General features: G+C 32.6%; 4 long non-coding RNA genes across 5 annotated transcripts; 3 read left to right on the top strand and 1 right to left on the bottom strand.

Moving 5' to 3' along the window:
* Positions 1-2,533: 2,533 nt before the first annotated feature.
* Positions 2,534-4,525, top strand: LOC143204124 (uncharacterized). Its single transcript, XR_013007520.1, has 2 exons — positions 2,534-2,693; positions 4,272-4,525. It is a non-coding gene; the product is annotated as an uncharacterized LOC143204124 (long non-coding RNA).
* Positions 4,526-14,173: 9,648 nt separating this feature from the next.
* LOC143194953 (uncharacterized) lies at positions 14,174-14,745 on the top strand. The gene is made up of 2 exons (XR_013005418.1): positions 14,174-14,333; positions 14,397-14,745. It is a non-coding gene; the product is annotated as an uncharacterized LOC143194953 (long non-coding RNA).
* A 3,886-nt stretch (positions 14,746-18,631) lies between these two features.
* LOC143204088 (uncharacterized) lies at positions 18,632-22,806 on the bottom strand. Of its 2 annotated transcripts, none has more exons than XR_013007512.1 (2): positions 22,698-22,806; positions 18,632-19,010 (listed from the first exon to the last, which is right to left on the bottom strand). It is a non-coding gene; the product is annotated as an uncharacterized LOC143204088 (long non-coding RNA). The 2 variants fall into 2 exon arrangements; XR_013007513.1 differs by having other exon boundaries at positions 18,632-18,995.
* Positions 22,807-25,749: 2,943 nt separating this feature from the next.
* On the top strand, positions 25,750-26,285 carry LOC143204141 (uncharacterized). Its single transcript, XR_013007528.1, has 3 exons — positions 25,750-25,885; positions 25,942-26,053; positions 26,151-26,285. It is a non-coding gene; the product is annotated as an uncharacterized LOC143204141 (long non-coding RNA).
* The last annotated feature ends 483 nt before the right edge of the window (positions 26,286-26,768 follow it).

Raw genomic sequence — 26,768 nt, 5'->3', positions numbered from 1 at the left:
CAACCCCGAGACGTTTATCTAGGATGTTATTGAAGGGTATTTCTATTGATTCTGTGCCCGACCATCGTTTGGTTTAGACGTGCCACCATCGACTGCCCAAGCCTCGTTTCCAAGTAACACCGCTGCCATACATTTTATCTATTTTGTATTTACCACGTTCTTATACTCCAATAAAAAACGGTTCCAAAGCACAGTCACAGCATAGAATAAAGTTTCCAATGATGTTTGATGCAATGTCGTCAACTGACAACCGTTATAAGAACGCAGTGCTACCAAAATATGCAAAATCGGACCCCAAAAACCAATCTTAATAAACGCATTGAAAATCTGAGTTCAGCGCATCAGATAACGTCAAGAATCGTTCTCAGAAAATACAGATTAAATATTTTTAATGTATCTGCGGCCGATAGACAAATATTTAACATTTCGCAAGCTATAACATCCCCAGTAATAAAACCATACGCAAAACATGGTAAATCATCATCTGAGAAAAGGCATAGTGGGCGAAACCCACAGTTAACTGATATAAACCGACGAAAATTAAAAAGAATTGTCACCAAACAACGTAAAACTATCACGGCAGAAATGACAGCAGAACTCAACATTCACTGGAGTAATACTGCCTCAATAAAAAGAGTACAGCGAAAGCTTCACATAAGTAGCATTCATGGAAGGACTGAAACTGCGAGACCTTTTGTTAAGGAATATATTGTGAATATAAGTGATAATGCGTCCATACACTCAACCAAAATGATCCAGTCTTGGTTTGAAAGGCATCAGAATATCAAAAATATCTTCTCTGGCTAACAAAATCGCCTGATCTCAATATAATTGAACGGAGGCTTTAGAGCACAGAGTGAGGAGCAGATTTCCATCTCCAACATCATTTTTTAAAGAATTTCACACAGGTTTTGGTACAAGAATGAAAAAACATGCTGTTGTAAACTATTCAGACAATCTACGAATTCATTGCACCAAGAATTTGCAGATGTTTTAAAACCGCATGACAGCTCAACATTTTATTAACAAATACATTTTGTGTATATGTCAGGTGTTTAACAGGTCAATTGAAAAGTCCCCGGCCTGACACATATCCAAAAAATGCGAGCATAAATTTCACAGTTGTCGAATCATTAGTTTGTGAATTATAGCATTTTGAGTGAAGCAACTGCTGTTATTGTGAAGAAAATGGATAAAAAGATATTTCGCGTGTTGATAAAATATTACTTATTGAAAGAAAAAAATACAGTTGAAGCAAAAACTTGACTTGATGCTGAGTTTCCGGACACTGCATCAGAAAAATCAACCATCAAGGATTGATATACTAAGTTTAGACGTGGTGAAATGAGCACCGAAAACGGTTAACGCAGTGGACGCCCAAAAGAGGTTGTTACCGAAGAAAACATTTAAAAAATCCACAAAATGATTTTTAATGACCGTAAATTGAAATTGAATGAAATAGCAGACACCCTAAGTATATTAACTGAACGTGTACATCATATCATTCACGAATATTTGGGTATAAGGAAGCTCTATGCAAAGTGAGTGCCGGGTAAGCTCACTTTTGACCAAAAACCACGAGTTGATGATTCGGAGCAGTGTTTGAAGATGATCAAGCGTAACAAACCAAAAAAGAGTTTTTGTCTCTATATGTAACAATGGATGAAACGTGTCTCTATCACTTCACTCCGAAATCCAATACTACCAATCATCCGAGTGGACTGCACACCATGAACTGTCGACAGGCAAGGTCATGGCGTCTGTATTTTGGGATGCGCATGGAATAATTTTCATTAACTACCTTGAAAAAGGAAGTACCATCAACAGCGACTATTACATAGCATTATTGGGTCATTTGAAGGACGAAAAACGGCCGCATTTGAAGAAAATGAAAGTGCTGCTTCACCAAGACAATGCACCGTGTCACAAGTCAGTGAAAACTATGGCAAAAATCCATCCATCCACTATATTTTCCAGATCAGGTCTCCAGCGATTATTTCCTGTTCTCAAATCTCAAAAGAATGCTCGCTGGGAAAAAAATTTCGTCCAATGAAGGGGTGATCGAAGAAACTGAGGCCTATTTTGAAGAAAAGAACAAAATGGTACTACAAAAATGGTATCGAAAAGTTGGAGGGTCGCTATAATCAGTGTATCGCCCTTGAAGGGAATTATGTTGAATAAAAAATAATAATTTTGCCAAAAAAATGTGTTTTACTATGGTAGCCTGGGGACTTTTCAATTAAACCTGCTATAATATATTGAGCATCAAACTAACTCATCAAAGTTCCATCACATTAGGATCAACAGATTGGGAATGCATTGAGACTGTAACTAATATTATACCATTCAAACCAGTGTTTTCTATCCATGAAGGTGCTACCAGTGCTAACCCCTAACATACGTATCTTAATAAGATTTTAATTATCCTTTATATCCTTAAATAATTTATTTATTTTGAGATATCATTGACAGAAATAGAACTATTCGTCATAACAATATTTGTATGATTGCCTGTTATAAACACTCACTCATATATTTTGTTAATTTAAAAGCAGCAAATGGAATCTGATATTACTTGTAACTTAGAAACTGATTAGATAAAGCGCTTTATATAACGCCGTTAAATGTTTTCACTCACGTTTCCAGTCCAGCTTCATTCATTGAACGTGTAGACATGCCACCACCACCACCAGGTAAATATATTTATTTATAAAATCTTCCTAAATCTAAAATTATTTAATTTATTGATTTAATTATTTTAACTTGCTATTTAAATTAAATTAAACAATGCTCAGAAATACAAAAGCTATAAAAATGTGATATTGTTATTATTAACAAACGAAAATAATATCAAGGTTAACTTAATAAATATAATAATAATAAAGTAAATGAAATCTGAAGGTTCAAAGGAATATTAAAAAAGTAAAATATTCTCAATTATTAATTAATTGAATGGTTGCTTAAAGCTAAAATTATATTAAAAAAAATATCTATACTAAAAAAAATTAATCAACAACAACACTATACATTAATCAACTAATATTTCTCCATGAGTCATAAAAACAATAACTACATATTTTAAATATCTGAATAATGTCTATAGTAAACTTACTAATAGTATTTTATAGATAAATTCTGTATAACCAAAAATATTTAGGAATTTTTTTATATAAAGTTTCTTATTTTAACGTATATAAAATTTATATTTGCGTCTGATAAGCCAATACATTAAGCTTAACTACGAATCTTGGTCGATTCTGCTTAGGACCTTTAAGTTTTCTGGTCTAAAAAATGTGTATCAATAAAAGTTTTTTTTAGCTTTTTATTTTGACTAAAACACTGAAAAAGTAATTTGTCAATCGTCATATTTGACAGGATGGTTTTGATATTTGGCACATATATGAATGTTTGGTTGTATAACTTATTTTCAAAAATTAGTTATGATACACATTATTATGTGTTTTCGTTCTTGTCTTTTATGAATAAGTTAGGCGGATACCCAAAGTATGAAGAAACCTTATATAAATTAATAAAATAGTTTTGGTATATTTTTGAAGAATTTTGACGAAAATTTCTGCTAAGCCAATTGACATTTGACTTAATTTAATTCAGTTTGTTTACATTTTGCAAAATGGTGTTTTGTTCATATTAGTCCTTATATAAGCCAAGAGACTTAGCATTCTCAGGTGCTGTTCCTTGATTAATAAAAAAACATTTACTAGATAGTAAGGCAGTTGTTCCTAGAGATTTCTAGCTTGGTAAATTGATGTTAGTAGCGTTTAGTAACTAATTGTAATTATTGCAAATTTATAACTAAAATGATCAATGAATTAGTAATATAATTAAGCCTTAGACAAATGTCAGAAGCAGCTATCTAGTTTTGGCTTTGGCTTAGTTAGTTTTAACTTTATCCTATAATAAATGAATAACGTTAATACTTTCATTTAAAATAATATCGCAGATTTAGAAATATCACCTGGTCGTATAGAGCGATACATTTTAGACATTTTCCTGAGCCCGACAGGAAAGCAAAAAATATTTAAAACATTTTTAAACTACACCAATCAGAAGATCAGAGTAGAATCAAATATCACAAAAGTTTACAATAACTAAATAGGTGTCTAATAAACTCTTACAGTAAAAAATAAAAGAAAGAAAAGCATGTATTATAATTTTAACGGCAATTAAAATGTTAAATGTTTAGAGAAACTATAAATAATTAATTAATAATACAAGAACCAAAAAATGTCTTAACATTTAATTAACCTTAGGACCTCCTCATCACCATGGCCCACACCATGGTCCGCCACATCCGCCAGGTCCCGTTCATCATCCACCAGGGCCTGTCCATCATCCGCCAGGACCACATCGATTCCCAGCTTGCGCGCACCAATTTCGTACGCATGGGTGTGTTCATTGCGCAGGATGGAGATGGTGAAAGAGAATGAATTATTTTAGAAAAGTTGATAAATGTAATGTTATTTTTATACGGCTAATTTGACATAATAAAAGGTACTTAATTTAATGATGATTAAAAATAATTATTTTCATGACCTTCTATATAAGTTATAAAATGTGTGTGTGTGTGTGTGTGTAATAGTGTCAGTGTTTAGACACGAAAGGGTTTGTTGAATTGGTAAGGAGAGAAAACAAGTTTGTAATTAAATACAATTATTATTTACAATTTATGTTTATATTTATTTAAATGAATAATATAAAATATATAAAATTAAGGAATACAAAATAACTATTTAATGGTGAACAGAAATATGAACTGACAACCAACATAGAGACCATACCAGAAGACGCTACTGGCATGACTTAGATGGTTATTGTAGTTGCACTGTTACCTATAAAGACATTTACAATTACAATCACAAACATTAAGTACATCCATGTCCCCGCAGGATTCAAACCTGCGACTATCACAAGAGTAGGAGGACCGTCCTGTCACCTTGACCACTGCGCTAACGAATCCGATATGAATTGGTTTGAATTGACTTACTAAATCGTATGTCTGGTTGGTCTAATACTGTTTCCGTTTCTAACCCAATCAACTGGTGATACTTTTTGATACTTGATGCTTTTTCTTTCTTCTTAATTCTGATACTTATATTGATTCTCATTCTCGACACTTGGCTGTTCTGACTTCTTATTCTATTCTAACTGTTATTATACTAATTCTTCTTCTAATCTTAGTTCTTTAATTCTCGCTAATTATTATTCTTCGTGCATCGTATTTTATTATGAAAGCTACTTCCTTGGATTCTTGATGATGGCTGGGAAGGCTAGTTTAAGAAATCCTTTTCTGAATCCCCATTATTTCAGAATTTTGGAGAGGGAAATACTCTACCGGTTAGGAACTTCTCACATCGATGGCACACATACGTTACGGATTCTTAAAACTGCTCGAATATTCCACAATCTCTGGTCTTCTTGAAGTTTATAGTTATAGCCACCATAACAGGTCCTCTACCAGATCTAATTTCGTCTAACCTGGGTACCTGAATCCCCATTAATCAGAACACTCTACAACGAGCCAATGAAATATCCTATTTGTTAGCTACGTGTTTTTTGTTTACAAACAGTTAAACGGTCTAGTAAATTAAACCCGTAAACTATACAAAAGAAAAACATTACAATTTTCGTAAACTTAAAATTAACCAATTTTTATTAAAAATAAATAAAGGTAATTATGTGTCAGTAGGGTTTAAGCCCAAAAACTATTGATTTACATTAAAAATTGTTTTATTCAGTGAGAGCGACTTGTTGAACGGTAATACAAAACGAATCTGAGGGTTTTTATCTATTCCAAAAGAAAGAGAGCCCATGTCACTGGTTCACTATTCAGACAGTCTTAAAACAGATGGTTTATGCGATAGTCAGATCCATAATATATTATATTATATAACACTTCACAAATCTCTATGGCATCCCTCTAAGGAATGATTTTCCAAGTTTTGACGACTCAGATTCCAATAATCCACGACTAAGAAAATGAGCTACGGCTCTCCAAGCTTCTGTCCACGTTGCAGTGGGCTATGTTAACTCGCAACAACTTCAGTCCATCTTTGGTCTTACAAGTTTACATTACTGTCCAACTCTACACCTTAAACTGTAATGCTTGTACTTGGAATCGTCGTTGTTAAGAGCTTCAGCTACGATACTGTTACCCGAACTCCACTTAATTACACCAAGGAATGCTTCAAGTATCTGCAAACCAATTGCCAATCTAACGTGAACCTGTATTTTCTTGAATAGTAATTGAATGAATTCAAGATAGAACCGCCTTTTTAACAAATCGTTCATCTTTATTCTCTTGCAGTAAAATATGTTAACCAAAGAGAAAATCTTTATTCATATGAAACCTTATTAACGTACGTAAGGATTGAAAACACCATTGAATATTATATTATACAATACGGACTTGATAGTGTTTATGATGCATCTGTTTTAACGAACGGAAATGCTGCTCACATCTGACACCATTATGGATGTCCATTGATGTAACCTTGACCCTATAAATTCCGCCCTAGAAATGAAACTGAAATTCCTACAAGATTCAAGATCTCGTGTGAGATTATTCAACACCTTTTGACTCAATATATGCTGTATTTTTCTTCAAAATCAGGGTCGACACTCATGATCTTGTACTTCTTATAATTGTTTAAAAATCTGCGAGTTAAACATTGGAGTATGTCATTGGTCCTTTTTTTAGTGACCTTGTTTTTTATCTTTAGTTTCTTGTTATTATTGGAATTTTATAAATGTCCTTTAATAATTATAATGAATTATTTGAACGTAGCTAAATTAATATATTAGGTGGTATATTATACTAATTATGCAATATTGGATTTTTTTTATATAAAGTTTCTTGTTTCAACGTACATAAAATTTATATTTGCGTCTGATAAGCCAATGCATTAAACTTAACTACGAATCTTGGTCGATTCTGCTTAGGACCTTTAAGTTTTCTGGTCTAAAAAATGTGTATCAATAAAAGTTTTTTTTAGTTTTTATTTTAACTAAAACACTGAATCGTCATATTTGACAGGATGGTTTTGATATTTGGCACATAATTGAATGTTTGGTTGTATAACTTATTTTCAAAAATTAGCTATGATACACATTATTATGTGTTTTCGTTCTTGTCTTTTATGAATAAGTTAGGCGGATACCCAAAGTATGAAGAAATAATTATAGTGGATTATTTGAAAGTAGCTAAATTAATATATTAGGTGGTATATTATACTCATTATGTAATATTTGTAATAATATTTTAATATCTATTGTTAAAAATGCAAATGAAATTTAATAGAAAAGATTCATTGAAATTAATGCAAAAATGTTAACTTGCAATTTGTTATCTAAGGGGCCTCATCGACCCTATCTTAATCTCTGGTGTAATAATGTTTATGTATTAACTTTGGTGTTTTCTTATTAAATGCATCTCACTACACTACACTTATCAATATAAATCAAATAGTTTGATGCCCTTGAGGATGTGTCCTACTCTGGTGTTATCATAACTACGTCATCATAACTAACGTTCCATTACGATTCTCCGGATTTTCTGAGTAACTGTCGATATCTGAAGGTCTCAGTGTAAGTAATCAGTGCTGTAATATCTGAGTGTACCTACAATACCTCTCAGAACTTTGCTTTAGAAAACTTATATTATTTTAGGGAATTATAGCTCGGTAAATGGAAGTAAAATGAAATGTAACATTTATGGTTTACATGATATGACCGTTATTAATGACGTTATAAAGTATTAAAAAACGTCGTGGCACGTCTGAACTGAACGTTGATCAGTGACTGAATGATACAAAGTACTTTTCAATAATATCCGAGATCAACGTCACAAGATTGCCTGATCTTCGTTATCACCTTGGATAACATTTATGGGTAATTTATAGGCAGTTATTCTAAGATATAAAATTCGACATGCCTGAAGATCGCTACAGTTATATTTATATTACTTTTCATGGAACACCCCTATAATTGATATCCATATGTCCATATAGGTTTCAATACTTTCTTGTATAATAACAATTTATTATGTACTAAGAATAATGATTTTCTTCCATTGAACCAATAAATTTTCCTATATTTGAACTCCAGTTCCATCCTTCTCAATTTAACATGATTTCAGTGAAGTTTTGCATCAACATCCATTCCGAGATACTTAGCATTGTTGCTATATGTAACGATATTTTTTCGAACTATTCTTTTTCTAACTATATATTAAAGACTATTCTAACTTATTCTAGAGATTATTAAATCTCACTCTACATGTCTATTAATCAGTTCGTATGACAGTTTGTATATAATTATAAAGATAGCCCATTTAACTGTTTGTTGTGTACATTGGGATGCACTAATAGTCTTTCAGAGTACTTCTCACTAACACTTTAAATCACACTCGTTACAGGTTCTAAGGGGATATCGCGTTGAATCAGTCTGTTGGACACGTAATATGGAGCATCGACGATGACTCGCAACATTTTATTCTGGAGCCTTTGAGGGACATCTATGTTAGATTTGCTAGTAGAAGCCCACAGTTCAATACCATAGGTCCAAATGGGCCTAAGTATTGACTTATACAGCAAAACCTTGTTATCTAATGATAATTTAGATTCTCTCCAGTCGGTATCGCCATGTTACCAGAATAATGGGAAAATGCGATAAAAAATTGTAGAAAATATTTTAATTAATATATATAGTAATGAAAAAATGCCAGAATGAATGAAATAATTAATTAATATAAAAGGATATAAATTGATGCATTTATTTATACAGAGCAGTTTATTCGATTAAAATACGACGAATACAAAAATCAGTGTACAGTTTAGGAACAAATTCAAAGCTCATTAAGTTTTGCTCACCTAGTTTACATAGTGATATATAAACTAAACAAAAATATATATGAACTGAATAATGAAACTCGAAGTCAAACAAAATAAATAAATAAATAATATAAACCCGATTGTTAGTAACTGTCATACCTGATAGAATGTTCAGAAACACATACTAATTATAACTATAATAGATAATTGCAATAACAGATAATAATAATAATAATTGATTGCATTGAATTTATCATATAGATTACGAAAGCACGAGTTTGAACTAAGATGTTTAGGGACTAACAATTATACTTGTATTTAAAGATATTTTTATATACGTGTCAATTAACACTAAAATATTCGTGTTCAGTGTGGCTTCCAACCTGGTAGATCCACTCTCAATCACTTCATGGGGTTTAAAAGGGACGGAAGCTATGCGTTCGGAACTGCTATCCCTGGGTCTATAAAATGCTTCTGATGGAATGATTAGAAAGTTGATCCGGAGTAGACTTCATGCCCTTAGGTACGAAGGTAATATTTTAAATTTTATCCGCAAGTTTCTTAACAACAAATCATTCCGAGTTTATTCGGGAGGTTACCTCTCCCCTACTTATTCCTTAAACAATGGAGTCACACTAGGCTCTGTCTTGAGCCCAACGCTATTTTTAATAGCTATGGATGCAATTAATGCATATATTGATACTAAACTCACCTCTATTTGCAGACGATATATTGGTCTACTGTGCAGTTAAGTCCATCGACTTAGGAGAGAGACTTTTACAGGGATTTCTGAATAAATCATCAGTAGTCCATTTCTTTCCAACAACAGAAAACAACAAAAAAGTACACAAAATCGTTTTGAATGATCAAAAAGGGAAGTTTCGTGAGTTAGCTAATATCGTAAAGATATCAAAAGAACGTGTTGGTTTTATATTGCATGAGCATTTGACTATAAGAAAGCTCTGTTTAAGTGGAGTGCCACGTTTGCTCACTGTTGACCAAAAACTGTGTGATTCTGAGAAGTATTTGGTCATGTTTAAATGTAACAAGCTGGAATTTTTTCGTCGATATGTGACAACGGATGAAATATAGATCCATCCCTTCACTACGGAAACAAAACTTTCGACGTCTGTGGAGAGCAATTATAAATCGTTCTACAAAAGTGGTATTAAAATGCTAGAGCGGTGCTAGAATAAATGTGTGGCTCTTAATGGAGGTTACGTTGATGAATAAAGCTACTTTTGAACAAAAAAAACGCGTATTTCTGTAGATAATATTTAATATATTTTTCTTGACATTTCATTCAGTTAAAAAGAGGCACAATGCTCTCCTATAAGTTCAAACGTGTAACCGAACTAGACTTCTAAGGTTGTCTGAATGTTAAACCCATCAAATTAATACTGATAAGAGGTTATAAACCAGCAAACGTCTTTATAATGCTTTGCTTGTTTTGATAGATTTCAAATCACTGCTTATTACTACACTGATTGGAAATTCCGAAGTCAGACAGAACAGATTGCATATCTAATCAGTTCCTTTGGACAGCAACGAGATAATGGAGGCCCCCTCTTCCAAGTAAAATTCGTTAAAGAGGTCAGCATGTTTTAGTAATTTTTCAATACAAACATTATTATATACAATTATTTCAGAGAAAACTGTAAGACTGAAGAGTAGCGTAAAGATCTAATGGAACTTCTGGATATCGCATTTAAAAGAATACATTTTCTAAAAGCATATAAAAAATTAAAGGAATACTTATTATTTCAATTGATGTGTTTAGATGAGACATGGATATTTCAGAATGAGTCCAATGTGCCCAATGGTCACTTATGGCAAGATAATAATAAAAGTTTTGTGACAATAAAACTTGATGACAGAATTAATTCATCATGAATCAACTTCGATCTAAGAAGTGTTTATGTGTGTAGAGTGTGAAGTTTGTTTGGCTAAGTAACCAAAACAATATATTGATCTACTAGGCATGGAATCAAAAATATATATCAGCCTAAAAATCTGTAAAAAAATGCAATTTTGTTTACGTTCTGTTATGAGTAACTCAGTAATCCAGGATGATATTAATTTTAAAGAGATACTGCGGTACTACTAAAGTTATTAAAGGAATTCGCTACAATATAGACTGATTTTGTAGATCAATTAAATCCATTGAGTAGACTTCAAAAAAAAGTGTCATAGAAGATGAAACATTCATGTTTCATAACCACAAGTTAATATAAACCCTTAAAGTTTTATATAATATGTCATTGTATTTGTTCATCATCATCACTTGTACTTTTTGTACGCTTACGTAAATCTTTTGCTGAGACCTATCTTGTCGCATTTTTTTGAGCGTATTGTCATCCTACTCTACTCAGCGCCAATGCTATCCTGACTTATTTCCTTCTTCACTGTTCTTAAATTGAGATCTAGATGCATGCACCTATTGCTCATGCTTTGAGGAATATTAAGTCTCAAATTTTTCTAAAAGCCTTGCTCTGAAATCTTACCATTATATCAACATTGCTGTTGCTTACTGTGCCCCATAGTTGAATGCCGTTTGTCTATATTGGCTTAATAATGGATTTGTAACAGGTCAATTGAAAAGTCCCCAGAAAAAATCATAGTAAATACATTTTTTTGGCAAAATTATTTTTTTTATTTAACATAATTCCCATCAAGAGTAATAAACTAAGTATAGCGACCCTCAAATTTTTCGATACCATTTTTGTAGTACGTCATTTTTTTGTAGTACCAGTGTTTGTCCTTACCTTTTGATCACCTCTTCATTTGACGAAAATGTCTTCCCAGCGAGCATTCTTTTGAGATGTGGGAACAGGAAATAGTCGCTGGAGGCCAGATCTGGAGAATACGATGGGTGAGGAAGCAATTCGAAGCCCAGTTCATGGATTTTTGCCATCGTTCTTACTGACTTGTGACACGATGCATTGTCTTGGTGAAGCAGGACTTTCTTTTTCTTCAAATGCGGCTTTTAGGCGATTTTGTCTTTCAAACGGGCCAATAATGCTATGTAATAGTCGCTGTTGATGGTACTTCTTTTGTCAAGGTGGTCAATGAAAATTATTCCAAGCACATCCCAAAATACAGGCGCCATAACCTTGCTAGCCCACTGTTTCGTTTTCCCACGTTTTGGAGCAGGTTCATCGTGAGCAGTCCACTCCGACATTTGTCGTCCAATCGACGTCATCCAATGCTGGAGCCATGTTTCATCCATTGTCATATATCGACGCAAAAACTCGGGTTTATTACGCTTGATCATCTTCAAACACTGCTCCGAGTCATCAACCCCTCGTTGTGTTTCGTCAAAAGTGAGCTCTAGCGGCACCCACTTTGCACAGAGCTTCCTCATATCCAAATATTCATGAATGATATGACGTTCAATTAATATCTTTAGAGTGTCTGCTATTTCATTCATTTTCAATTTACGGTCATTCAAAATCATTTTGTGGATTTTTTAATGCGTTCACCGTATTCGGTGCTAATTTCACCACATCTAAACTTAGCATACCAATCCTTGATGGTTGGTTTTTGCTGGGACAGTGTCCGAAAACTCGGCATCAAGCCAAAGACGCGAAATTCTTTTTTATTAATTTTTTTTTCAGAATAACAAAAGTTGCTTCACTCAAAATGCTACAATTCACAAACTAATGATCCGACAGCTGTCAAATTTATATACGCATCTTTCGAGGATTGGGGCTAATTAAAAAACATATGGATTTAATTCTAGTAGCGTCATCTATGTGTCAGGCCGGGGACTTTTCAATTAACCTGTTAACCACTATTTTGCTCTCATTGCCTAAGTAGAATTGGCGGCCTGCTAACCAATGACCACTACATAATTTGCTGGCAAGTTGTTTACGCCTGATCCAGATGTGCTTCTGGTTCTGGTTCAAACAGATGTGCTGTTTAAACCATTATACCATTTTATTTAGAAGGCATTGGAGTTGAACCGAAACAGTTTTGGGTTAAAATGCACTGAAAGGGCAGCGGTGTTGTCAGCGTAGGTCGCAGTCATTGTGTATACCTGTTCCGGTCGTCACCACAGATAAATCTGTGATTCGTTTTAGGGGACAGTAATGTGCAGATGTTATGCGTCTCGGACTTGATCAGCCAGCTTTACTGAGGTTGCTTGTATTTTAATATTGTTTTTAATAATAACGACTGTTACCTGACATGAGATTTAGTTGTAAACCTCGTTTCAGATGTTAGGGCCCTATCTATCAGTTCTATTTGGAGAAAGGTCTTCTACTACTATTGTAGGTTGGTATTGTTATCCCTGTCCTACCTTTCTTATTCTGATTTTCTAAGAATTTCAATTTATTTTCAAATTAAATTATGCCATATTCCCACAATTATCAGCTGAATTTCTGTTCTATAATGTGTAGTACGTCACTAATTTAAAGTGTACATCGATTATTACAAATCAAGTATAAGCATGCGTGACATGAGCTGTCAATTGAGGAAGATGCAAAAATTAATTTTCTAATATTTTTTCGTCAGTTTCTTTTTCGCTTTAGGTGGCGCGCATGCATGTTGTTTGATGGTCGTGGCTTGAGTATGTGATAGCTGGGTCCCTTACTAACAGTGTCGCATAGTGTTCATCCATGAGTGAACATTGCCGTAGGGCAACGTATTCTATTCGTTTTTTAGTGTGGGAAGGCGTTAAAAAGACGGAATTTTTTCTGAGTTTGGGAAATCAGTTCGGTAGTGAATGCCTGAAATACAAACACCTGTAACATCCCCCGTCCTTACAGTCCGGATTTATCGTCCTATGACTACTATATGTTTGGGCCGCTGAAAGAAGCTCTGGAAGGTCAAAGATTCAACACCGAGGCGGAGGTAGAGTTCGTGCGCACATGGCTGTCCGAGTTGCCCAAGAAATTCTTCGATACCGGCATCAAAAAACTTCCGAAAATATGGAAAAAATGCGTAACTAGTGAGGGGAAATACCTAGAAAAACTGTACAATTTTGTACATTTTTTCAATAGTAAATAAACGTGTCAGAGTATTTCTCTCGATCATATTTAAACCACCCTCGTACTAGTTATTCAGCTATTCGAAACAGAGGCAAATCCAACAAGTCAGACATCATTAAAATCAGTCATTTATAAATAATGTAACTAACCCGATTTTGCTTTATGAATTTATAACAATAGATATTAAATTACATTAAAAAATATAGCAAAATCGGTGAGTAATTTTTTTTTAATTTCCAAAAACTTTAAATGTTAAACACGTAAACTAAATATTACAATCACTTATTTACTCACAATACAGTTTATGTGGAAATAACACGAGTCATAACGTAATATTCGACAATATTACTTTCGAATCGCTTATCTTCGACTGTCGTTGAATCATGAATTGATTAGATAAATAAATCGTATAAATATTTATGAATATCAAAAACAAGCTTTAGTTGTTATTCGCCAAGTTTACCGCAAGTAGCCACAATGTTCCCTCCACCAGGTCAGTAACAAGTTCTTAATAATATTACGCAATAATTGATCGTATTTCCGACTTTTTGCTTAGGCCCTCCTCATCATCACGGACCCCCTCATCATCACGGACCTCCACATTACGGTCCTCCCCATCATGGTCCTCACCATTTTGGACCCCCACCGCCAGGACCACCACCCCCTCCATATTATGGCGGACCACCACCTCCACCACCCCATCATCACCATGGACCACCACCTTTCGGAGGCTTTCCGCCATGTTCGCACAGGTTTATGACATTAGGATGTGCACATTGCAGAGGGTGGAGATGGTGATAATGTCTATTCTCTATAACATAACTTTTTAAATATTTGTTCGATATATTTATACATGTAAATATTTATTTGTGATATATTAATATAATAACATAAATAAGTGTTAAGGGCAGTAGTTTTATTGTTTATCCTTAATTTATTATCGTTAATGGATTTGAAGATTAGATAATGCCAAATTCAGTGACAAGGTTAACTTAATGTCATATTTTTTTCAGAAAAGTGTGCGTGCCAAATTTCAAATCCGATTTAATCTTATTTTTTATACTTAATATTACACTTCCTGGAAACTGTGTAAACAAAACCATTCAAACAGTGCTATATAATTGATTTACTGTTGCTTCTTTAAGTGCTTTTCTAAATATCGATATTATAAATATCGATATATATTCGTATAGGGTAAATTTTGACTCGAGCTTAAAAGAAAAATTATACATAAAGAAAATAAGATATATACTCTGTGTATGACAGAGTAGATTTAACATTTTCTACGTTTTCATAGATATATTTTAATCGAAATTAATTCTTGGACTTGGCAACTTGGATCTAAGAAATATTGTGTTCATAGAGCAAAGAAGAGACCCCTTAAGATTTTTCTTAATTTTCTATTTTAGTCTTTGATTGCAGCTGACCTGATTGCAATACCTGATTGTCAATAAAAATTGTAATCAATACCACAATGGTAAAATCTATATAAAAAAATATAAAAAATATATATAAATTACAGCAATGATTGATAATTGCTTTTGGATATTAGCAATAAAAACTCACAGCTATGATAAAATATGCCATGTGCACACATATACTGCAGTAATGTCTGTGATTATATGCCTTATACGTTATGTTCCACCGATAAAACTTCTCATTGTTTCAAGTTTTCTCAAAATAGTCATTTCAATATAGCTGCTAAAAAATATCGCCAAATAGGATTTCGGCGACATACTGCAAAATTTAAGAAAACGCTTAAATGGAAGCGTTAGTTAATTTGCTATTGTTATACTCAGCAGTATAAATGTAATGCATTAACATTTTTATGAAGGCATAGGAAAATTAAAATTACTCTTGGATACCTTTAAAAAACAAATATATATTATACAATAGATATATAAAATATAATTCCTGAATTCCTGCTATAAATTATTTTCTGTTTATACACAATTTAGAGTTTAAGATAGCTATTGACGTTAACTTACAGGATTTATTTATTAGATTAAAGTTCATTTGAATCTATCAGTTAATATTTGAATTATATCAATAAGAAATTAGATAATTGTCTCATTACAACGTCACCAATATGTAAAGCTGTTGTGATTATTATTGTTAGTAAAGAATTTGTTTTAAAACAGAAATTTGATGTCAAGAATTTTTGCATCTAACCTCAGTATTTTTCTGATTGATTGATGTTTTTGTTATTTTTTTAAATATGTTATAGTCTCCTTTTTACTTATCGTACTTATCTTTACGTCTTATCTGTCTTATAAATTTATATCTAGTCTCTATATTTATCTGGATCTAGTGTTTAAGGTGAGCTCCGAACCACGGTCCTCGGTAATTAAACCTACCAACTGGTATGTGACCAACTTGGAGATCTCAGACGAACTCCCAACCAGAAGACATACAGCCTGGTTACCGATAACGTGACTTAGACAATTTTCTTGTAGGATTTTACACTCTTATCTAAGAAAAATAACAAATGTTAAAATCACAAATGTAGGACCATATGCCCCAACAGGACTAGGACTGAGGAGGACACAGGAGTGACCTTTACCAATGCGCCAATCAAGCCGATTGTTTTATAAACTCAGAATTTTGGTAATATTTGGTCTAAATTGACTAAATTAAAAAAACTGAAATAAAAACTCAATTGAAATGATAAATTGATCATAAATTGAATACAGTGACTTTTATTCTTCATGTTTAGAACAACATATTTATGTTGTTGCTCGAACGCTACAGTTTTGATTGGTTGCATAGCTTAATTAACACAGCGTAAATTTTATTACGTCACGCTCATATTAATTATTAGATGACTACTTGTTTACCAGCTTTTGCCAGATTCACATTTCGAATTAAAAGAATCATTATACATGTAATAAAATGACTCATATGCTTCAGCTGTTTCCGTAACTTAATTTTTTTATATCTCCGTGCTATAAGAATAGTTCCTAAAGATATTGGATATGTCGCTATAAAAGTATAGTTGTAAGAATGTTCGTCAGGTCGGTTGGTCGAAATATGTGGCTGTCGATGCGATTGTTTGTCCGAACACTCACTACTAGTTTTGGAAGGAATTTGCACGAGAACTGAAAACACTGGTTGAAGAAATACTTGTTTATTTCGCCATTGAATGATACATGTGGTCGACGGGAAAATTAACAAGATATTAGTTAAGGTAAATGAAGTTACGGTAGCGCTGTGGAAGTGGTACTGTTACAAGGGGGTGGAGAAAAGAAAAGAGAGCGAGACGTCGTCGTGATGGTCTTTTATAGCCTGGAACAGCATGGTACCAATCTACCGGCGTTGCCAACCTTCGAACTTGTTGTAGGTGAATGCGTGGTGTCCTAAAGGGTGGTGGCGTACGCAACATATATTTAATTTAATTTTGGAGGTTATATTTAATATCAATTTAATTTTACAAGTGTTAAAGATATTTACAACAATAAGATAAAATAGTCATCTTCTATATAAGCCGATAAGAAAATTATCGATCTAAGCCTTTTTTATCATCATGATAATAATATTTCCAAGGAAAAGACTAATTAATATAATAATAAATAGTAATAAAATTAATAGTAATAAATACTTCAACCAATGACACACAGCGTCATACCGGCTAGTATCACCATTACCGGCAATATCTAAATTATTTGAAAAACTTCTATTGAATAGGATAAAACAAATCATTGAGGAAAATAATTTTATTTCAAATCATCAATTTAGTTTTAGAAATCAACATCTATTGATCAGGTTCACAGAATCACCGATGTCACAGAAAAGTCACTAGAAGAAAATAAAGTTTGTTCTACTATATTTTTAGATATTGTTAAAGCTTTCGATAAAATTTAACATGAGGGATTACAACATAAGATTAAAGGGCTTCTCCCTGATCACTATTCAAAAATGTTCAAAATAATTCAAAAATACCAGCAGGTGTGCCATAAGGAATAGGGAAAGTGTATTGGTACCAGTCCTTTATTTGCTATATACTCGGGACTTGCCTATCTTCAATGAAAATATTGTTGCTACATTTGCAGATGATACTGCAATCCTAGTCATTAGAAATAACAAAACTGAATTAACCAAGAAGTTACAAACAATTATTGCCGAAATCAGCAAGTAGTCCCGTATGGAAATGCAGCCAAATATCTTGGCATGACCGTTGATGCTAAACTGATGTGGAAGCCATATGTTAAGAAAAATATGTGAAGAACTTTTTGCTGAAAGCTGAACTAAAAAAAATATTATGACGACAATACTACATACTGCCAGTATAAAATAAGCTTTTGTTTTACCAACAAGTCGTGAAACCTTTGTGGACTTATATTGTAGCACTCTACGGTTATACCAGCCAAAGCAATAAAAGTTTCATGCAAAGATTTCAAAATACCCTGTACATTAAAGTACTGCGAGGTATTATTGATGCTCTATGATATATTCGTAATGATAAGCTTGATAAGGACCTGAAGGTAAAAACGGTCCATATTGTTGATAACGTTCAAGAACTATGCTCTAATACAATTAACAGAGGCTAGTTAATGACGGCTTAGTCAGAAAGACATAGATGTTAAGCCCAAAGTGTCTATCGTAGAATAAGTACAGGAAATTTTAACAGTATAAATTACGTAAAATTTATTTAAAAATATAAAAATCGTATAATCTAAAACCCGAAAATGTATTTTTATTAAGAGTTCAAAAATTGTAGTGTGCTAAAGTTTTGTCATGGAGTTGCCAGACTTTTATAGTGGATAATATTAAAAAAACAAATGAAAATTTAAATTAAAATACATAAATAATACACAATTTATTATCGAATAACATAACGAAATATAATATATTAACAAATAATTATAATAAAGCTACCTAATCCCATTTCCAACCGTCACAATGTACACATCCTGGCGCCCTCCATTGATGAAGGCACGGAGGCATGGAGGTCCACGCTGGTGGCGGTGGTTCGAACGGGGGACCTGGAGGACCTGGCATATAAGGAAACGGTGGAGGTGGACCAGGAGGCCCAAAATGGGGTGGGCGTCCGTAATACGGATCTGGAATAGGTGGTTGGTAATAACCCGGCGGTGGCGGACCTGGTGGTGGTGGGCCGGGTGGTGGAGGATACCATGGATCCATTTTTATCAGGTATCTTGAAAGATAATCTCTATAAATAAAAATGCAAATGTTCCTTTGAACAAAATCGGCAATCTTCGAAAGTTGTTTGCTGATTCTGCTGAAATGTTGACACAATATCGATTACGACTAGGTTATTTGTAACATGTACGTATTTTCATTAGTATTAGCAAAATTATTTTACTATCATTAAATTAACGGTTACAAAGGAGCAAACAATTTGAGTCACTCGTAACATTCTTATTCTCATTCATCATCAAGCAAAATCATCGTACTCACAAAATCACGAAAGTAATCAATCTCAGTCAAAGTCAGAACAGATATTTCTGGTTAACAACACAGGTCTGCAACAGAAAAACTATTTGAGCATTTTCTAGTTTGCCCAAGAGAACGAATTGATTTATTGCTTCATTATTAAAGGTTTGATGGATGCATTTAAGTTCCAATACGATACAATTTCGGAGCTTTTCATAGGTTCATCTAAAAGAAACATTAAAACATTTACTCAAAACTATATATAAAAACTTGAAATTAGTTCTTCGCAAATTAAAATATGAAGATCATGGTTGTGCGGTCGTTTTAAAATTTTGTTAAAATGTTGCTCGAACAACAAGCTGGTTTTATCAAATTTCCTTGTGTATATGGAATAGCAGAAACCGAGAGATTCCCTGGACCAAAAATAAATGGTTACTAAGAGATATCAAAGTTGGTGAAAAAAACGTCCTTCAAAAAACATAGGTACCTCCGAATAAAGTTCTTTAACCACCGCCACACATAAAGTTGATATTGATAAAGCAATGTGTAAAATTACTTTCCAAAAAATGAGATTCTTTCAAATATAGAGTTTCAACCATGAGGGAATGTCAGAAAGAAGGGTGGATTGGTTCATCAGAGAAATTTTTAAAAAATTATAAACAAATCAAAAAGAGAATGATAAAAGCATTTCGAACTTTAATTTAGCTAGTGAGTCTCAAAGTACTTTCCTACTTTTCGGAAATTTTGGAAGACGTAACCGATTGGATCAGGACATTAAAAAGATGGAGAAAGCATACCAAGAAAAATGGAGTGTCTCATGATCAGAGATCTGATATCAGACGAGTATTGGACGCTTCAGACCGACCTACCAATTTCTTCCACAAGCGAAAATGTACAAAGGGGAGCCCCACTATGAAAAAGAAAACATTTTAATGTGTGCTAGTAAACGTATACTAGATTTAAAAAATATGTACCGTTAATGATTTTTAAGTAAAATAACATTTTTCAATATATTTACCTAAATAGCCTGGAAAAGTGTCATCCTACGATAAAAATAAAATCATAGAAAACCAGCAGCAAACCCAAAACATAAAGATTACGTCACAAAAGCTGAACATCTCTTGGAATTTTTTTCAGACCTGTGTAATATCGACGAGTATGCGATATTGCTAGTTTGCTTAAATATCTTCATTATACACTTGTTTTTTGCCATTTATTTACTACGTAAGGCGATTTTAGTCAGGTTTTGAATAGACCCTCCTCTCCCCCAAGTAAGAAAACATAAGAATAGGTCGACCCCCTCCCTGTTTAATATTTATTAGGTAAAAAGAAATAAAATAACTTTTGGTTTGTTTTTATTTTGTGTTTTTTTTCTACTATTTCCAGCCTCTTGTTGCTAAAGAAAACAATTTTTCTACAGATTATGTCAAGTACAAACTTGTGTTATATTGTATAACAACATTTTTAATGTTTGAATAGCTTTCAAAGATGGTAAGCTTTTATCGTATAATATAAGAGGCCCATCTCACCCTATTTTTGATATATGTGATTGATCACTATCCCTGTTACCCCCAGCATTTTTTTTAGTTTGCCTCTAAAGCATGAAGTGCAATATCTTGAATTATTTGCCTCTCGTTTGTTGTAATACTTTCTATAAACTAACGAATTTTTTAACTAGGTTGGTAGTATAACGTCAATATGGCTCAACTTCTTTTTGTATATATTAAAGTCGCCTTTTTACCAACGAGGGTTTATCTAGACCGGACCTACTATTTAACGTGGGCTCTGAAACACAGTCCTCGGCATTAAGCCTACCGACTGGCCAGTGACCAGCTTAGAAATTATCCCAGAAGATATATCCCGGTCTTACCCAGCCTAGTTACTGACGTGACTGGGGTCACTTTTCCCGGATTTTGCACTCTTGCCTAGAACAATCACAAATTCTAAAAAATCACAAACAGGATTCAGACCTGCAACTATCCCAACAGTAGGTGGACAGTCCTGTCGCCTTTACCAATGCGCCAGCCAAGCCGGCCTATGGCTCAACTTATTTGGGTAACAGTTATAAAATTATAAAATCTTCTTTCCAAGCTCCCTTTTAGTTGTGGCGAGTTAACAGGTAAATGTCTCAAATTAAAATCCTTAAAGATTGACAGAAGGTTGTCATAGTAACAATTATTGTCGTAACTAGTAACAATATTCGTACTAATAAATCTAATTAAAATACAAAAGCTTCGTGAATATAATGATTTAAGAATTAGAATTAAACTAATTAACAAGATACTTGGCAATTACAAGTAAACAACTTTAAAGATTGACATTTTTAGCAGTCACTATGTTGCTTTCGCATTATTTTCTACAGAAAGCACCTATTAATAAGGTGGCTTGAAGCCATAGGTACTTGAAATACTAACTACAAAAAGCTCAGCGTCAGGTTATTCAATTACAAATACTTATTTCTATTTCAGTTACATATTTTAAATAAAATTAATTCAAATACTATCCAACCATGATCTTCTAGCATCAAGGAAACACCAAACTTATTTTAATTTTTTAAAAATGTGTCTGAAAACTTGGAAGACTTAAAGCCAAGTATAGAATAATATGCCCACTAATGAATATTAACAATTAAATACTGCTAAATATATCGGCGTACATCTAGACTAAGAACTTACTACACCCAATATATTAATGTCAATTTCATGGAGGCAAATCGAAGTTACCCGCATGTAACAAAATATGTCTCTATAAATCAATACTTAGGCCCACTTCTTCCTACAGAATCCAACTGTATGGTACATCTAGCTACCCTAATATAGCCAGCATTCAACGGTTCCAAAACAAAAAATTTGTTATAGTGGATTTTGTATATTACATCTCTAATGAAATGATACCGAGTTATATACTCGGTATCTAGAACCCATAATAACTCTAATTCAAGTATTAGTGTTAAATATTCTAAAAGACTGTCAATGCACCTAATGTTCATCAGCCAATGTAAACTATAATAGTGAAGCACATAGACTAAAACATGTATTAGCATCCGATCTGATTAATAGACAGACATAGCCCTTAGAGTAAAATTTAAAATAAGACTTATACAATTATTATATTGATGTTATATTGATTCCTATAATATGAATATTACAACTAATTATTTACTTATTGAAGTGATATAAATAATAATTATCATAAGAACTACTTATTGTCGATTAGGGACAATGAAAATACCAAATAATGAATTTAAATGATCATGGATAGAAATGTATTTAACTAATATACCTATATAACATATATGTTTATTTCAACAACAAACACGACTGTAACTGTACACCACAGTTTAAAGAAGGTTTTATTAAAATTTGTTTCCCGATTTGTATTATAGTGATTTAATAAAACGTAATAAATAAATAATTACTCATCAACACCCAATAATACCCACAGAATTAAAAAGAATGCTTACCACTTTATTTACAATCAACCAAACTGCTTCGATATGAAGTATACTCGGGTAGGGCAGCAATTACCTCTCGAACAAGGCGAATTCTAGAAACTAACAATCGTTTTTATCATTGATAGGTTTATCAGCATTGTGTTATTTATATCTACAACGACACAAAACATATGATCCGACAGGCACTTGTGACACTTTTAATTAGAGCTTATGCGTTAATTTTAAAATACAACAGAAATACATAGCATTACTTGTGTTTCCTTTATAATTTTGCTAGTGACATTTCTAATATAAAATAAGGTTCTTCGCCTGAAAGTGTCGCTTTTGACAACATTAGTTTCAACTGGTTTACTTTAATTGGCATTTCGTGGAATTTTGATGAGTAATTATTATTTATAACATGATAAGATAAGGACATTAAAAAATACAATGAGTAATAACAATATTGTTAATCGGTATCTAGACACATGTCCAATAATATAGTGGTAATTTAATCTCGAACTCCAAAGAAGGACATGTTCAGGGTACTTTTAATGACCTAATAATCACATATAATGAGGTAATAAAAGTTTTTTTAATAACATAAATTTGTTTAATTCCACTTTTCATTAGCATTGGGATCAATTCGCAAGCAAGAGTGATGAATAAATACATGAGTATGTAATAAGCCAATAACCAACGTTTGGTAATGCTATAAATCGAAATATACTTTATAATTCGCTGATAAAAAAATCTCTTTAATTAGGTCACGTTAGGAGTATCTTCTAATAATGAGTACAGTTCTTTGTTTTTTAGTCTGATCTGCTTTGCTTTCTGTCTAACACGTTTCCAATTTAATCTATTATCGAGATGGATACTGAGGTATTTGGCTGATTCTGCTTGAAGAATCTAGCATCCGCCAACTGATATAATTAGGTTTTTATCATTGATACAATTAGATTTTTATCAGATGTGGAGCTCTTAAGCTGTATTTTTCAGTCTCTAGTCAATTTGTGTATCTTGTTGACTACTTCTTGCAATTTTTCTACAGCCCTAAGCAGAAATATGTCCCTTTTCATAACTGTATCGTCGGCAAATGTTCCAAAAACTGTTTATTTTGTTATTGAAATACCAGCAGTGTAAAGCAGATAGAGGAAGGATTCGCAGACACGAACCTGCGGAATTCCAGCTGAAACTCTTCAAAATTTTCTTTGGAAAAGATATATACTCCAGCAATTGACAATAGTTCCGCGATAACAATTTGCTCATCTCGTGGATTAGTCTCAAATGTCATATCCGATCAGTAACTTGTGATACGTCCAGGAATATTTCAGGACAGTATATTTTTTCTTCGAATGCCTTTTCAACAACGATGATGATTTCTAAATCCAAAATGGAAATCTGATAATTTTATTAGTAATTCAAACAATAGTTTTCGTAGCATAAATATCATCAATTCCAGGAGCCTTTTAAGGATTGAGGCTGTTATCGACTTTCGTATCAATTTTGGGGCTGATAAACAGGTGTTGTATGCTTTGTAGTTGAAGATGTCATTCCAAAATAACAACGAATTCATGTCATCAAAGTATATGAAGTCACAACGTCTAAAAGTCTCACGTCTTACGCATCAGCTTTGAATTTAAATTTATTTTTGCCTTAACATGTAATAAAATCCTAATGAAACAAAAATAATGTTAACAAATATAATTTATTTTAAAATTATAGTACATCTAATGCATATATTATTGAAGGACTTTAACTTAAGGACTACAGTTAACTACACGGCCACAATAGTTTGTAGTATAGGGTTACTTTTTGATACGTGTATTTAAATTAAACACTTTCCACCAGTTCTAGATGCGTTTTTTATGAAGTCCACCACTCCACCAATTTAGAACTTTATATTCAAGCTGTTTCCTTACATTTCTTACGTTTCCTTATCAAGTCATTTTGATATGAATATATTTCTTCTTTTGTTTACTCTATATATTTTGATATATTCGCTGAATTCCCCCTAATACATTGGTAATATAATCTGTAGGTATTAGTATCCGTATCTGTATCTGTAAGTATAAGTATTAGTAAAAGAAATTGTCTTCATTATTCCTCATATATACCCACCAGACGCCCATGTATATCTTGAATAATTACATATAGTCAATTCAAAGCAGCAGTGACACGGGAGACCTGTCAAAACGTCACAATGTTGCCGCACCAACCCTGAGTTGTACTAAACATTTTGCCTCTGACATATAACAAAATTCTGATCTAAGTAAAATAATGAAACAGAAATGTTATGTACTATAATTTATTTTAACGTTATAGTTCATCAAATGCATATATTATCGAAGAACTTAAAACTACAATTAATTTTACAGCCACAATAATTTATAGGTTAGAGTTTTTTTATAATATAAACAATGAACTTTTTCTGGGTTTTTAGGGTTCCAGGCGCGTTTTTGTACGTGGTAGTAAATATATAAATTAATATAATAATTCTTCTTTCATTTTGTTGTTTTTAAAAATTGTATTCTTTTAAAAGCAATCTCTGGAAGTTCCATTAAACCCTTTTGTGGGTTATCTTTGCACCACTTAAATTTACCCAATGTATGAATGGATATTCTACGTCCCTCAAGTCGCTGTATGTCTTTTGGCTTTTTATGAATACACTCCAGACTAACACGTACATATCTTACACAAAATATGATTTTCAATGATTTTCCTATATTAATTATATACGCATCTTTAGTCGCTTCGGCTCTTATCACTATGTTTTAGTAATTGTCATCATTGGGTAATAAGCATAGAAAAAATAGAAATTTCACATCCATTTTTAAGTTTGTTGTTTGAAGGTTTTGGTTTTTGTTTAGATCGAGAAATCTTCGTTTTACGTTGTGCATATTTTCTGTTTTACATTAATTATTATTGGAGTAATAATATAAAAATTGATGACAATGCGTCAGTGTAGTAAAAGGTGTAGTGTACCGGGGTAAAAATCTACTACAGAAATTAGACATTCTTTCCCAAAGAATGATCTCGCTCTTTTCCAAAAATTGGTTGATCAAGTAAATTGTAGTAAGTTACCTGGATAAACCACAATGCAAATATATCAACGTCATGGTGTCTGTCACGGATATTTTAGTGGAAAATTTAGAATTACCCTTTCTTCACGAACAGTAATACCTGGGTAAATGCATATCCAACATTGTTTTTATCAGGTACATATAAAATTATCTATCTACTACAGGTCTGTTTATACATTGTTTGTTTACAGAAAATCAAAACCTACTTACGAAGATGTTAGTGGTAATAAAATTCAATTATTCTACCAAGTTATTCGTATGCTGTCAGTGTGATGTCTCTACATAAAGAAGTTTTACAAGAAGGTAATAATTAAGATAACTGGATAATTAGTAGTAATAAATACTACTTTTAATTGTAAAATATCCCTAAACTATTTGTAATACTTTTAAAACTTTTTAGAACAATCAGTGTTCAATAGAAATTAAAGAATTTTGTCGGATCTATTAGAGGTCATGGAGGTAGAAACAGCATCCTTCACCTAGTATGTTCGAGAAATTTTTAAAAGGGCACATCATCATTTCTTTTCTTTCAAATCATTCTCCCGAAGAAAATTGTGAAGAAGATGAACATGTCAGATAACTTAGATTCTTTTTTAACGGGAGATCTAGTACCACTTGAGGTTGTTAAATCACCAGTTGAGACCATATTTTCAGTTCCAGAGAACTTGGCTCTTAGAAAAACAAGTGTCTAATATTGTATTTTAGTCTTATTTCAGGCTATTTAACAAAACTTCTGAAAAAGAGACGACATGCAATATTTGTCTATATTCTATATTAAGTAGTTCCACAGATTATATACTCTAAAATCTAAATATCTATAAAAAACACATACATTTTTTTAGTGTTTCAACTGTCCAATCCATAATGATTTTCAAGACCAAATTTTAAAAGTTATTATGAAGTGTGATTGTATTTTTGGTTTAATGAAGTTAATGCAATATCAACAGGGAAGTATTTAAAGTTTACCTTAATATATCAAGATAAGTTAGAAATCTAATAGATCCCATAAAATTCATGG

This window comes from Rhynchophorus ferrugineus, unplaced genomic scaffold, assembly GCF_030347505.1.
Source record: "Rhynchophorus ferrugineus isolate W39M unplaced genomic scaffold, kcgeb_rfMv2 rfM1, whole genome shotgun sequence".
Classification (NCBI taxonomy): Eukaryota; Metazoa; Arthropoda; class Insecta; order Coleoptera; family Curculionidae; genus Rhynchophorus; species Rhynchophorus ferrugineus.
The sequence above is the reverse complement of the archived record's forward strand: the minus strand, read 5'-3'. Positions and strand labels throughout refer to the sequence as shown.